Raw genomic sequence first — 14959 nt, forward strand, 5'->3', positions numbered from 1 at the left:
ACTAAGACACAGAAAGAGGAAATAACCCTACTAATTGAGTGGAATACTACTAACATTTTGATGTGTTTTTTTTTCTGCGCATTTTGTAACAGTTTTGATCAACTGCCTATATATAATTTGGTATCCAGGTTTTTTTCAGTTAAGATGAGAACTTAATTTTTTTTCACGTTAATAAAATCTGTGGATGTGATATCTTTAATGGCTGCATAATATACCACTGTAAAGATACAGCAATCTATATGCCAATTTCCTGATTACTGTACATTTAGGTACAAGTTTCTCATTTTTCACTATTATGAGCCTGAGAGGGTAGTGAAACAACTCTTTTTTTAAAAAAGTATATTTTTATTGATTTCAGAGAGGAAGGGAAAAGGAGAGAGAGATAGAAACATCAATGATGAGAGATGATCATTGATCAGATGTACCCCGACTGGGAATCAAACCATGCCCTCCTGGTTCATGGGTCAGTGCTCAACCACTGAGCCATACCAGCCAGGCTGGAACCACTCTTTGTGGCTCCTAGGTCTTGACCTATCCTCGATTGGTCATGTGGTCACGGAGGCCTGACCCAGTGCCAGGAGTGGGAGCCATGCCACTGGCCATCAAGGTTGCTTCAGGGATGGGCATATAACTGTTCAAAAAAGGCAATATTTTCCCATGACACTCTTCACTCGGAAATTTCCTTTCAGAGGCAGATTTACTATATGTGGCACCAGAATGCCTCCCAGTGTGACAGATGAACATAGCACAATACAACGTTCTGGTTGGAATCAGTAAAGGGCACAGGGAATGTGACTCAACAAAAAGAGAGAGGGGGAGCCTGATCTGTTTGGAGAATAAAAATGAAAAGAAAACATCTATCTGAAGCCAGGACAGAATTTATGTCTAGAGAAAAAGCTGGTAAAATAAGAATCAGCATAAAAAAATAAATGTATTGAAGTTTAGGATAGGAACATTTCATAATTGTTTATTTTGTTGAGACATTTTAAATCCTGTGATAAAAATGTCTATTCTATAGATTAGAAAGGTTGCTGGATCACCAAATGTTGGCAGAACCGAAATCCTCAAGAAAAACCTCATTACCGGAAGGTTGTCGAGGCTTCGGCCTACATACAACCTCCGCTCATACATTTAAATGCAAGGACTAACAGGGGAAGAAGGTCATCTCTGAGGGATTTGAAATCAAGGAAAAGTATTTACTGCTATCAGAAGAGACAAGTCCAGTTGGGGTTGTCCAGAATCACGTGAAAGGCTGAAAGATAGGGTCATATTCTCGTGACGTTTGAATGAATTTAGTGAATCCTGGAATCTTCGGTTCTTTACGGACAAAAATAAACCTAAATGAATAAAAGTTCATGGATCCCTGCTATCTTTACCAAGTGACAAATAGTGCTTGTACCAGTGAGATAAACTTGGAGGGACAGGGCGGGCTGAAGGAATGTGGGACCCCAGAGATCACACTGAAGGAAATTCTCTCTGGGCCCGTGGGGGACAGACTTGAGTCTGCCCGTCCTAGGAGGCTCTACACTGGAATGCACAGAGACTTCTGATGCACACGCAGTGCTGAGCCAGGCTTTAATTTAAAGCCAAGTCACTTGGCACCGTGCCTGTAGTATTGTTGCCTGCTACAATGGCTGGCAGGTTGCCCGTATTTTATAGACTGCTTCTGAAACACCAGAAAGTAGTTTGACCCTTGTTAAAAAAAAAAAAAAGTAAGTGGATACAAATATTTGAAGTGGCTATAAGAACACCTGCAATAAAATAAAATACCAATAAAGCAGGCAGAGGAAAATTATAGATAGAAGAACAAGGTCAAAGGAAGAGCTAAGATACAGAAATGACTGCCATAGGGATCCACCCACTTCCTACAATGATCTGCAAATTTGGCTTTGAGTTTCCTGCCGGCCAAGGCACTAAGAGCAGCATAAGCTTTTAAGACAACAATTCATACTGTTCATGAGGCATAGGCATGTCTTGGGGTTTGTGGGAGGGTGGGGGAAGGAGGAAGGAGGGAATTTCCCAGATATGAATATTTAGTAACGAATTCGTTTTGGATGTCTCTAAGCTGCTATTATAACAATTATTACTTTTCTTTATATGGCACTGAATACTTTGCAGAGTAATTTCACATACTTTCTTTAATCGGCACAAAATCCTATGCTGCAAGATTTGAGGGGAAGGTATTATTAAAGCAATAATGTAACTTCCATTCGTGCATCGAGGAATGTTGCCTCGCTGGAAACACAGTGCAGAAGTAGAAAATAAGCAGAAAGGTCTCTGAGATAAACAACTCCAAGTGCATACACAGAAAAGCGCCTGTCTCTCAGAACCTATATTCCCTTATGGAACCTGAAATTCTAACGAGGTTAAAAGACACAGCAGATTAAAAGTCACAGAATAGGGGTTATTACAGAGAAGCGCTCTGAAAGCCCTCCAAACTAGTATGTACGGAAGCAGAGGCAAGAACTAAAAGAAAGGAGAAAAAGAAGGCAAAGGAGCAGGTAATGTAGAAACTGAAAGCGCTAAACACTCACTAACTAGCACAGGCAGGGATGTGTCCTCGGCTCAGTCTCTCCAGTCGAGGCCCTGCCCTTCCTGAGTTTTTTATGTAGCTACCTCACCGACCTTTCAGAAACTGAAATGTGATCAGGACCACCCACCAGCTCCCAGCTCCTATGGCCTTCAGTAACCTTCCAAGACTTATACTAGTAAGAGTTAAAAAATCCTTATTTAAAATGGCCCACAAGGTCCTGCAGTTCTGGCCGCTGCTGCCTACCTTTCCCGCCCATTGCACACTCGCTCTGACTTCAGCCTCACCTGGTGGGCTTCTGCACATTTCCTTCTCTCTCCCTGGAAATGTCTCGCTGCTGCCTCTCCTGGGCAACCTGAAATGGCATTTCCTTGGAAAGCCTTACCTAACCCTGGAGTCCAGGTTAGGTTTCCCTGGGAACCCTTAGCCCCTTTGCAATTGAGAATTTATCATAGCTGCACTTAATTATTAGTCTGATAGGTTAATACATGTTTCCTCCAGGGCACTGTGGGCTCTGGGAGAATAAGGACTGTCTCTGGAATACATGCCTAGTAAATATTTACTGAAAAAAAATGAATATGTAATGTCACAGGACAAGCATGATACATCTGCCTAAAATAGAATAGTTCAACTTTACTAAAAGATCTTTTGGGACAAGGAGAAGCTGTTGTTTTTTTCCCCCTTATTAGAGCAAAAAACAAATAAGATTTATTATGGAGTAGAATGCAAAATTCATATGAATTTTAAAGCTAAAACACATGACTTTGGGAATGCCTCAGGCTACACCCTCGATTTTTCTAGAGGCATTGTGCTTAAAGTAATATGGAAAGATGCGCCCTGGCTGGTTTGGCTCAGTGGATAGAGCATTGGCCTGTGGATTGAAGGGTCTCAGGTTCAATTCCAGTCAAGGGCACATGCCCAGGTTGCAGCTCGGTCCCCAGCAGGGGGCGTGCAGGAGGCAGCCAATCAGCGATTCTCTCTCATCATTGATGTTTCTCTCTCTTCCTTTTGCTTCCTCTCTGAAATCAATAAAAATATATTTTAAAAAATATATATGGAAAGACGGTCTGATAAAGATCCATTTCCAAAGGGATGTGGATCATCAAGGCTCATCTTCATTTTACTAAGTAAGAATAATTTGTGCATGAAGAGGGCTTTGCAAAGTACCAGGCTTTGTGAAAATATACTAGTAACTTATTATTACTGAGAAACCTGTGTCCCGACGAGGGGGGCGGGGGCGAGTGATTTGGCTCCTATTACCCCGCCAATTACAGGTGAGGCTGGCGCCAGAACCAGGTCCCCCGTGGCCTGTCCAGCGCACTGCTTTTCATTAAGGCACGGCACCTGCCACCTGGTCCCTGCGGCAAAGGTCCCCTCCCTCCCTCTCATCCACATGGAGGGCTGATGCCCTAAGCCAGGCTCACTTGCACGTTAAGTTCCGATCAACCTGAACTGAGAAGTGGGCAGAAAAATCAAGTCGAGCTTTTCCCGGCATCAGCATCCAGAGGCGTTCTGCTTTGCCTGCAAGACTGGGCAGTTCCCCTCGAAGGCTGAAAACGCTACCAGCGCTGCTGCGGCCCAAACCCAAGAGGCACGCCCCCTGGCGGCGGAGACGCCCGACTGCAGCGCGTTCCAGAGACCACGCCAACCCCCTTTCGGAGGGCGCTCAGGGGCCGCCGGGCCGGGAGGTGCCGGCAGTATTTAAGGAGCCCGGGAGCGGGAAAGCTCCAAGTAACTACGGACTGAGAACACACCGCCGGAGCCGAAGCAGCCGCCCTGCTTCGTGGTCCTGCAGCGGGTTCTGTCCCTGCGCTCAGAGGTTGGCCACAGCTGCCGCTTCAGAAACCGGGGACCCCCCTAGGCTGCGGCCGAGGAGGGTGGAGGTCCCCGTCCACCCATCCCCTCGGGGGCGCGGCCGCCTTTCCCGCCGCGTGCTCCCGGCCTGGAGCTGGAGGAGGGAGGGGGAGCTCAGGCGACCGGCGGGGTGCGAGGGGCGGCGAGAGGCACCAGCGCCCCGGGCGCACGCCCACCCGCCTCGGGGCTGGGGCTCTGCGGGCCGGCGCGCAGGGGAGGACACCGCCCCGCGGCCTCGGGCTCGCGCCGCGCGCGCACGCGGGTGGGCGTGGGAGGCAGGGGCGCTACTAGCGCCGGGCGTGTGCGCGCGCTCCCCCCGCGCGCCCTCCGGAGCAGGCGGGCCGGCTCGCCCGGGCGCGCGTCACGCGGGGCGGGAGGGTGGGGAGAAGGGGGTGGGGCCGCGGCACCGGAGGGGCCGGAGCGGCGGCTGCGGAGCCCGAGCCGGAGCAGGGCGCGGGCGGCTGCGGTCCCGGCGGCGGCGGCGGCGGCGGCGGGAGAAGATGGTGGCGCTGGAGGTAGGAGCGCCTGGAGCGAAGCTTTATTCCCGGGCTTGGCACCCGCGCTGTCAGTAGCGCCGCCTGCTCCCGCGGGCCCGCGGACCCAGCTGTCAGGCCAGGTACCACCGCCGGGGAGGGGTGGGTGAATGGGGGTGCCCGGCCGTGATGCCGCCCCCGACGGAGCCGGAGTCCTCTCCGAGAGCGCCCACGGGTGCAAGAGGGGCTGCGTGGAACAATAGTGCCCGCGAGCGGGGACCGCCGGCGGCATCCAGGGGGCAGTTCCTTTAGCCACCGAGCCAGCCGGGCGGGGGAAGGGGGAGTTGGAGGTAGGAACGCCCGGGGTCCTGGAGACGCGGGGCTTTGGGCGCAGCGGGCAGGCATGATGACAGACGTGGCCGGACTGTGTGTGTGTGTGTGTGTGTGTGTGTAAGGCTGGGGAGGGGACCGAAGGTGTTGGGGGATGGCGTTTCAGGCATCCCTGCTAGGATCCCTCCTCTCCCGCTGACTCTCCGGGAGCGAGAGTGTACGGTGGCAAGGATGCAGCGGGCAGGATGCACTTGGCGTGCGAGCGCGGAGGCAGCCCGCAGGGCAGGGGCGGGTTTGTAAAATCCCGTGTGAGAGTGTGCGTACTCGTGTGGTTGCATCCACGCTCCCCAAACTGCGCTCCGAGCCTAGCGAGCTGCGGGAGCCCTGACTTGCTGCCGCCGCCGCCGCCGCCGGCTGTGGGACAGCGTCTGCTATTCTGACCCTGCAACTCTGAGCCGGGTCTCGGTTCCGCTCCTGCGTGTGGGTGGCGGGGTGTAGGGATTCCCACTTCCCTTTGCTCTGGCCTCTGGGCGCGGGGATGTGGAAAGTGTGCATGTGGCGTTGGGCGCATGACCAGGAAATGGGTAATGGTCACCCCTTCTGGGCTGGCAGGTGTCCCTGGTTTTGAAGGGAGCCTCCATCCCGTGACACTTCTCTCCATAAGGGTCTCAGCCGCCCTGACTCTGCAGTTTCTATTGTTTATCTTGTGTCTGAGCTGGAGGAGAAGGGTCTTGAATGGCCACAGTCCTCTCTCACTCCCCACAACTTTCAATGTCAGCTAGACCTTCCCATTCCGCATTGAAACGCTGGAAACCTAATGTCTGAAGAATGGGTGGTCTTTCTGTTGGTTCTTGTAGCATGAACTCTGGAGGTTTGTAGAGAGATTCGGTCAGGGTGGAGGTGTTAAAAAGAAGGAAAGGATCGTACTGAGCAATGTTTGGTATGCCGTCGGTCATCGCCACCTAGGCAGGGCAGTTTCCTCAGGAAAAGGGGTACTTTATTTCTATTGCTTGAGACATCCACCCTCCCAGCTTTCACAACGGCTAGGTGGTGCCACATATCATTCGGGAACTGAAATCCCCCAAGACCCAAGGTGATGGGGTCCCGGGTGGGTGACCCTGCTTTCCCATCCGTGTAGCCTGTGAATAGGGAATTTGGCAAATGGCAGGCCAGCAATAAGTCACCCAGTGGGAACCAGGACCAAGAATTGAACCTAGATCCTATAGGTGTTTAATTGTCTCTTCGTTATAAAGATAGGCTTGCGTGGGGTTGGGAGGTAGGTAAGGAGAGAGCATATGCATATGTGTGTCCACTGCGTTCGACTTCCCAGCGCCTGTGTGTCTCCTGTGGTGTTTGTGGGAACGAATGCACCTTTAGTTTAATATATTGATACTTCCTTATTAAAATGCAGTGTGACTAGATTAACCTGTGTAGCACATATCTGAACTATAACATCTGAAATTCCACCGCATTGCTGTCAGAGTCCAAACTGGCTGCCCGGGTCCTCTTGGTAGCAGTCACAGCCACACAGATAAATACCCAACACATTGGTATCAGAGGTTTCTTTCTTTTTCTTTAAAAAAAATTTGTTTTATTTTAGCAAAAGTTACATGATATCATTGTTACCTTGAAAATAATAAAACGAGGTCTATCCACATGTGTTATTTTCTTCCCAGTTATCTTCTCTTTATTAATGATGATGGATAGACCAGGTGCTCTTGAAACTGTGAACATTAAACTTCCCTATGTCCTTCAAGTCAAACCTTCTAAAATTTTAATGTGAGGTTGTTGGAGCTCATCCAGGATTTAAGGATAGATTTATAAAAATGAATGTTGAATCGTAGTTCTTTACTTTCTTATTTGTTCTGCCAATTTCTTTCTGAGAAAAGTACTTAAGGAATTTAAAGGCATTCTAAGAGGTTGGCTTTTTTTTTTTTTGTTATTGTGTTTACATTTGCATGTAAAATCCAGCGATGTAAATGTCTGACAAGAAAGCTTAAGAATATTAGAACTTGCCAAGGTAAATGAACTGTATAGAAAAAGAAGAATTATACAACAGCATAACCGATGACTCAGGAATTAGTGGTTTCCTTTCTAATGCAAATGTGATGATTGTAAAATGCAATGCCTGCCTTTTCTAAAGGTTGGACTAGTAAGGTTATTGCGGCAGCCTGCATCCTGTAATTCAGTCTAGTACACAGTTGTACCTTTCGCTGTAGCCTGCAGCCAGCCATTTGTTTGAGATGGATGTGTTCTCTTCACCTAAAGCAACGTTAATGCGTTTCTCTTTCATTATTGCATCTCTTAAAGAAGTTTGTTCTTCAGAAGACTTGGAAATAAAAGACATTAGAACATTGACCTGTGGGGCCAAAAGGAATAAACTATGGGGGAGATGGGGCTTGTATTCTATAAGGGAAAAGTGGTTGTTGCTAAACTTGAGATAATTTCAAGCCTAAAAATCCATAGTTAACCCTTTGGGTTACCATCATGAACTTGCAAATATTTGTGAATTGCCTACTACATCTTGGGCACTGCATACCTTTGGAAAGGGTTTGGGAAATGTTGGGAGAGCTGAAGATTTGAAGAATGAGGAAACTTAGATCCTGCTCAGAGGAAGTTCATGGTCTGGAAGGGGAGACAGAGCATGTTGCATATAACTATCTATGGAAATGTTGGAAAATGCTTAGAAAGCCATATTTCTGGAGTGCTGTGGGAGTTCACAAGATATGCCAATGACTTCAAGTAGAAGAATCAGGGAAGGTTACATGGAAGAGATAGGAGCTGAGCTGGATTTATGCAAGTGGGTGGCATTTGGGGTGGCAGGGAAGGAGGGCATACTTGGGGAGGAACCTGTAGCACAGGCCTAGTGGTGGAAGGTGTGTGCCTGCACAGAGAACAAAGAATGGTGTGCTTTGGCTGAGCCCAGGAAATATCAAGAGATGTAATGAGAGAGGTAATGAGGTGAGGAAGAGAGGTTCTTTCAAGATTGTGGAACAACTTGCATGCAGATTTTATTCAGTAAGTACCAGGGAGCCATGGCAGGTTTCTGAGGAGGAGGAGGAGGAGGAGAGTTGACAGGATCAGATCCGTGCTTTAGAGTGATGATCTTATAGCATTGTGTTGGGTGTAATGAAATGGGAAAAGACTGACAGTAGTGAGACCAGATAGACTCCAGTCAACTAGGAATAAGAGGAAATGAGGCAGTGGGAGTAAAGAGGAAGAGACAGACAGACTCAAGAGATGGGGTGCAGGAGTACTCTGAGCACTTAGCAGGGAAGTCAAAGGTCATTGTCAGGCTCAGCTGAGAGCATGATTGGGTCATGAAGGTTCAAAGGAGGGTGAGAAAGAGAGGGGGAAAAAGAAATTTCATTTTGGGCATGACAGGTTTGTCTAAATGAAGGAAATAGAATACAGGTGTTGGTCTTTGGAGAGAGGTTAGAGTTACAAAGAGAGGTTAGTAAGTTATCACTTAAAAGCAATTTTGATGTCTCAGGAATGGCCAGAAAAGAAAATGGAGAAGAAGCAAAGGGTAAAGTTGGGGTCCTTGGGGGATGTCTATATGTTGGAGGGGAAGAGGAGAACAATATTAAACATGGGGCAGTTAGGAAAAATGGTGGGAGTAGTATGTTGCCATGGAAGCTAGGGAAGATGAGGGGAGCTACTGATAGGAACAAAAGGGAGGCCAGACATTATAGGCATGTCATTTGGGCAGCTTTACCAGGAAGCTGCAATTTTGCACTCCTCAGGGAACCACTGGCCCATTCCCCAAAGATCACCAGAGGAAGGGGTCCAACAAAGGGAAGACATATGCAAGCACAGTGAGGTGGGGTGACTAGGCAAGGTGCCTGTTGGTCAAATCTGGGAACAGAGCTCATTGGTGAGAGTAGGTGGAGCCACTGCAAGTACATGAAAATTTGGGAATATGTAAGCCCCTAAACAAAGGAGTTCGAACTCTTGTTCCACTTGACTCTTGGCTCATGGGGTCCTTTTGTTCCTGCTTCCTTGCATTTTCCGATGTTTCCTCCATAGCCATGTGGCCCTGCGGACCGACATGCACGGGACTGGTGGACTGCAGTGGGGAACACAAACTGTGCTAGCCTGATGCTGGACTGGACACTGCTCCAAACTGGAACGGAAACTCTGGACACTAGCTTTTATTCTAGCCCCGTTGAAGGCCCAGCTACACTTCTTTCTTGGCGGAACTAGGGGAAATGGGACCTTGGAAATGCAGGGACATAATTCCACAGGAATAAAGCTGTCTACAACACCTCATCCTTCTGTGGGGTCCTCTGGAAATTCTTATTCCAGCGGTACACCAAGAGCCCCACTCCCACCAGTAGCAGTACCATCATTCATCACTCATAGAGCGGGGGTGAGGTTGCAACAAGAGAAAAGCCATTGGCTCTGATGCCTGGCTTTCCCTAATGATCTTTGAGGTAGGTGGAAGTGGCAGCCAGGCTACGAGAGGTGATGGACATGGACAACAGTGAAGACAGACTTCTTTTTAAATTAGTTCAATGGGGTGGGGGAAGGAGAGTTTGATGCTTCAAAGCAATGGCACATGGAGGGAAAGTAACGTTTGTAGTATAGGAAGACTTGAGTCTACATTAAAAGTAGAGGAGAAGAATCTGTTGCAGGGAAGAGAGATTGAAAATGTAAGGGAGAAGCTCAACTGATGAAATGGAATCTTCAAGGAGATGGAAGAAGCACAGTGGATAAAGGCAAAGGAAAGACTCGTGGGACAGAAGCATGGGAATTTTGAGGTGGAGCTGAAGGAATTTGGCCATAGTATTCTAAGTATAACGTCAAAAGAAAGGTGGGCGGAGGAGGAGAATCACAAAGACTGTGGAAATGCAGCAGTGAGTCAGGTAAGGGTGAATAAAAGATTATCAGCCAACAGTGAGGATCTCCTGCCCTTGGAGAGCATGGATTTGTAGTGGTACCCTGTGTAATTAGAGTTTGTCTCCTTCTCATGTAATTTCTGTGATAATGAGCGTTAAATGTTGTTCAGTACATTTGTGGTTTCTCCTTCCCTTAAATTTAACAAAAAGAAAAATATTTACCTTTAAAATTAGCCGAATAAAAGACTCTAGCTGTGGAGCATTCCCTGTGACTATTCTCTCTCAGGAGTTGCTGACCTAAAAAAATAAAGCTATGGTAAAATAATGGAAAAAAGCAAAATGATGAGCTTTCCCTATTTATAACAGCAGGATATAGCTTTACAGTGAAGTACAAAGTCAATTTTTCAAAAGAAAAATCAAATACAATGCCTCACCCAACAACATATCCGTCAATAAATATTTGTCACATAAATACATAAATAAATTCATTTTTTTTAGTAAGGTAGGTATAGTATCTAAGATCTAAAATTTCAGGATTTCTTATTTACACTGTGGACATTAAATGAATTGCATCCCACGGCCTACAAAGTCTATGGTAGGATTAAATGATTTTATTTTTTCATACCCGCTACATATGTTGTAGTTTTACCAAAACAAAACATTTGTGTACACTTTAGACCAGCCATGGGCAAACTACGGCCCGTGGGCTGGATCCGGCCCATTTGAAATGAATAAAACTAAAAAAAAAAAAAGACCGTACCCTTTTATGTAATGATGTTTACTTTGAATTTATATTAGTTCACACAAACACTCCATCCATGCTTTTGTTCTGGCCCTCCCGTCCAGTTTAAGAACCCATTGTGGCCCTCGAGTCAAAAAGTTTGCCCACCCCTGCTTTAGACCCTTGAGTTAGGGGCTGTGTCATGATTCCAGAAGAGTTTTTGGAACTTCAACTATGATGAGTGATGATTTTGAGGTTCTAATGATGAAATCATTTATTCATTCTTCCAACAAATGTTCACTCAACACCTTCTCTGGGCCAGATACCCTTTTAGGTGCAAGGGATGCAGCAAGGTGCAGAGGGCATGCGAGGGACGGTAAGTCCCTACTGTTGCCAACCTCTTCATGGGAGGAGATTTAAAAATAAATAAGCAAATATATGTATAATATGTCAGCTGGTGGTAAGTGCTCTGAAGAATAAAGCAGGGAAGGCAATAGAATGTGAGAATGTAGGAGGTGATGCTACTTCACATGGGGTGATGAGGGAAGGCCTGGAGCAGAGCTGACAGATCTGAAGGAGTGAGCCATGCGGGTAACTGGGGGAAGGGCCTTCTAGACAGAATATCAAGAGCCAAGGGCCTATGCACATGTATAAAGTACCCTCGATTATAAAGTGGTCCCCAATTTTCCCAGGAGAAGGTTTTTTAAAAGGTTTTGTATCAACTAGAATATATACATTTTCAGGAGGTAAATAGCAAAATGTCTACTTACATTTATTAATTTACTTGCATATTTTGAAAGTCACATTATATAAAATTAATTTAGAAATATGGCATCCTTCTACTGTCACATTTTATGAAATCATTTATTCAAATGTTTCACATACTTCTTTGATTTAAGAATCTTTTCATTATTAGGCTACTTTTGGCATATTTGTTTCTATCTAACATTTGAAATATTTTTCTTCTTGAATTTCTGTATGATGCTGCTACTACAAACTTTATTCCAAGCCCTGTGTGCCCATTCACATAACATAAAAACATTTGGTGTTTTTTTGTTTTTTCTTCTTATAGGTGTTTATTCATGATCTCCACAATCCAGTAGTTCTATGTGACTTGTATAAGTACGTACAATGCAAGCAATTGGCAAAGAATGTTTACTTAAGCTGGTATTGAAATCTTGACCTTCCTTCCTTCCTCCTTCCCTTCCCTTCCCTTCCCTTCCCTTCCCTTCCCTTCCCTTCCCTTCCCTTCCCTTCCCTTCCCTTCCTCTATCCTGTTTCAATCATGTGATCTCCATAAGCATCCCTGTCTAGTACTGATTGAGTTTGTTTCAGGCTATCTTCTCCAAATAGTTCTCAAGTAACCTTTGAACAGACATCCCCTTTTCATGAAATCTTCAGTCTTATCAGGTAATATGTTTTGACATGGTTTCTTTCTTTAAAATTAGTTGCTATCACATCCAATATCAATGAATTGCTTGATTTTAATTTCAGGTATCTTGGAGATAATGGGGTTTTTGCTTTTTGGCATTCAGCAAAAGTAATTGAGAGAATGCCTCATAATATGGGAGACTTTATATGGATTCACATATAAGGCAACTTTTTTATGAAATATAATTTCGGGGGGAATAGAAATATCTTATTTTTTATATATGCAAAGCAATCATAGAAGGTTGTTAAAGTGTGGTGGTGGTAAAAGCCATCCCTGCCCACTAAGTTTCCTCTACAGCCTCCTCCTCATCTACTCCAGGTGGACTAGTTAAAGTGAAAAACACAGCAATGGTTTATTTCATAAAGAAAATGCTTAGCCATCATTCTGAACACTGGAATCATTTCTGTTTCTGACTTTTGGTGAATTTTGTAATTGGAGATCAATTCTGTATTAATTAACAGGGACACCTTATTTTAAAGAAGTGGCTTAGTCTGTTTTGGACATGGTTAGACTTCACGATCCCTAGTGAGAATGCAATTTACACCATGTCCTAGCAATATGGATAAGTGTATGCAAACAAACACATGTGCACATACACGCATGCACAGATCACTGAAACAAAAGTTATAAAAATACATGTCCTTCTATATGTAATACACTCTGATATTTTCTATTCTACTAGAGGCCTGATGCACAAAATTCGTGCAAGAGTAGGCCTTCCTTCCCCCGCCTGCCGGCACCGGCTTCCCTCTGGCAGCCGAGACCCGGGCTTCCCTTGAAGCCCCAGCTTTGTCTGAAAGGTCGTCAGGTCTAATTAGCATATTACGCTTTTATTATTATAGATGTGGTTGTCGGTCCATTCAACTGATTTCAGCACTAATGAACGAGTCCTGACACGCAGTTTAAAAACACTGTTCTATTGTATTACCTTCACCAGAAGAGCGCTTATTTCCTTAGAGTGTGAAATAATTTCATGTCAGAAGGGACACCCCCCCCCCCCATTTGTTTCAAATTGTTAGCACATTTGGATATTTGGTGGTGTGGGTGTACAATGTCACAATAATCCTAAAGGGAACATTCTTTTTTGAGTAAATATTTTCTTTCCAACAGAAGAAATTATCAGTGTGGAAAATGGAAAGTAGGGTAAGATGAATGGATAAGTTCTTAAATCTGGTGGCTTTGTTCCTGGAACCCCAGTGTTTTCCCTCGGGTCTGCCTGCCTGCACACACTGGCCCAAAGAAATGCACAGGAGGGAGTTTGCAGTTTAGAAGGAAAAAATTAGTTTAGTACTAAATTGGCCAATATGGAGACCGGGAGCTTGTACTCTAAACAAACCGACTCCCTGACGGTGTGTAGGTTAGAGATGATATAGGGCAAAGTCACAAAATACCACGGGTTCGGGGTTTGGGGGTGAGCTGGGAGCTGATTGGTCAGAGGTGAGGGAAGGGTAATAAATCATTTCTTCAGGTCTTGAGGACAGCTCCGAGGGTTTTTCCCAGTGTCCCTCTGTTGGCCTCATGGGAAAGTAGAGGGTCCTTTCACCTTAGGGCTCAGGAGCTAAAACATAACTTAGGTCGAGATGTGACCTTTCACTGTGTGACCATTAGTCAGGTCGGGGTTACTGTCTTCTGCTGCCTTGGGGGTGGCTGATTATCTGGGGCCAGGCTAGGTCTCTGAGGGACAGAGAGGGGGGGGGGGGAGAGAGGGAGAGAGAGAGAGAGAGATGGTTTCTAGAGCTAACATTTAAAACTAAATTTAACCAAAACCATAAGGTCCCTCAGTTTTAGTTTTAATTCCTTCCTTTCTTTTGCTCATTCCTCAATCTTGAGAGAGAAGGGGTGACTCACGCCTGCTCTAGCTGCTTCCTGCTGAGAAGGGACACAGTTTGGGGGCTAGATGAATGAAACTATTTTACATGTAATTGAAAATTTACGGGGTCCAGGCCAAGGGTCTGAGGTTTGAATGATCATCGGGTTGCTAGTTTTAGCTGCCCTCAGGCAGCACTTGTAAACATAGCAACACCCAGTTAGTATCCCAAAGAAGCCACAAAGAAGCAAAACTAATATGGACATTCCCCAGTGGCTGGGAAGGAAGAGAAGTGAGCCAGTGAGTAAATGCATCCACATAGGAAATGTTATCAACCTGGTCTATGGTTGCAGTCATATGGATTAACAGATCAATAATATTGGTCTCATAAGCAGGGATATATGTACAATATTCTTGTTGGATTAGGGGCATGTGGTCTCCTGAATGTGGAGTTGGGGAGAAGAACCCCAAGTTATCTTTGGTGACTTGCTCCATCCATTGTTCCCAGTCTGAGATGTTGAATGTGTGTCTGATCCAAGGCATCCCTTCCACACTAGACCCAGGCAATAGTCCACAGACCCAGTGTTAGACTGGTTATGTACTAGTATTTCTGCATAGGTGGCAGCCCATGGCAGAGAGGCATTGCCTGTAACAGGTGGAAATTGAAACAAGAAAGTTAGAGATTAAAAAACAATTATCTTGGATCTCAACCAGAGGGTTTTCTTCATTTTGGTGAAGTCTAGCTAGGGTTTTCAGATGTTTTCCTTCTGAAGAGTTTCCTACAGTCGGCAATGGGCTCGCAGGAATCCTCAGGTGGTTGGGTGGCGGTTTCTGATGATACGGTCGCTTGGGTGGTAGGTCTAAGTCTGGAGCCTGCTTACCTTGAGAGTGGTGAAGCCAGGGCTTGGCTCCCAGTTTCCCAGAAGAATGAGTGGTTAGTAAAATCTGATAAGGGCTCACCCACATAGGTT

The 14959-nt window shown here is 45.9% G+C and overlaps 1 protein-coding gene across 4 annotated transcripts in view; it reads left to right on the plus strand.

Moving 5' to 3' along the window:
- The first annotated feature begins 4838 nt into the window (after positions 1–4838).
- APBA1 (amyloid beta precursor protein binding family A member 1) overlaps positions 4839–14959 on the plus strand; it is a 198042-nt gene continuing 187921 nt past the window's right edge. Inside the window, exon 1 of one of the 4 annotated variants that reach the window (XM_070431529.1) lies at positions 4839–5000. The gene's annotated coding sequence lies outside the window, so the exon portion shown is untranslated. The remainder of the gene's footprint in view (positions 5001–14959) is intronic. The other 3 variants (XM_070431528.1, XM_070431527.1, XM_070431525.1) reach the window with 3 other exon arrangements.

The sequence above is a fragment of the Myotis yumanensis genome, unplaced genomic scaffold (genome assembly GCF_028538775.1).
Source record: "Myotis yumanensis isolate MYYU_CA2020_CCGP unplaced genomic scaffold, mMyoYum1.0.hap1 SCAF_12, whole genome shotgun sequence".
Lineage (NCBI taxonomy): Eukaryota > Metazoa > Chordata > Mammalia > Chiroptera > Vespertilionidae > Myotis > Myotis yumanensis.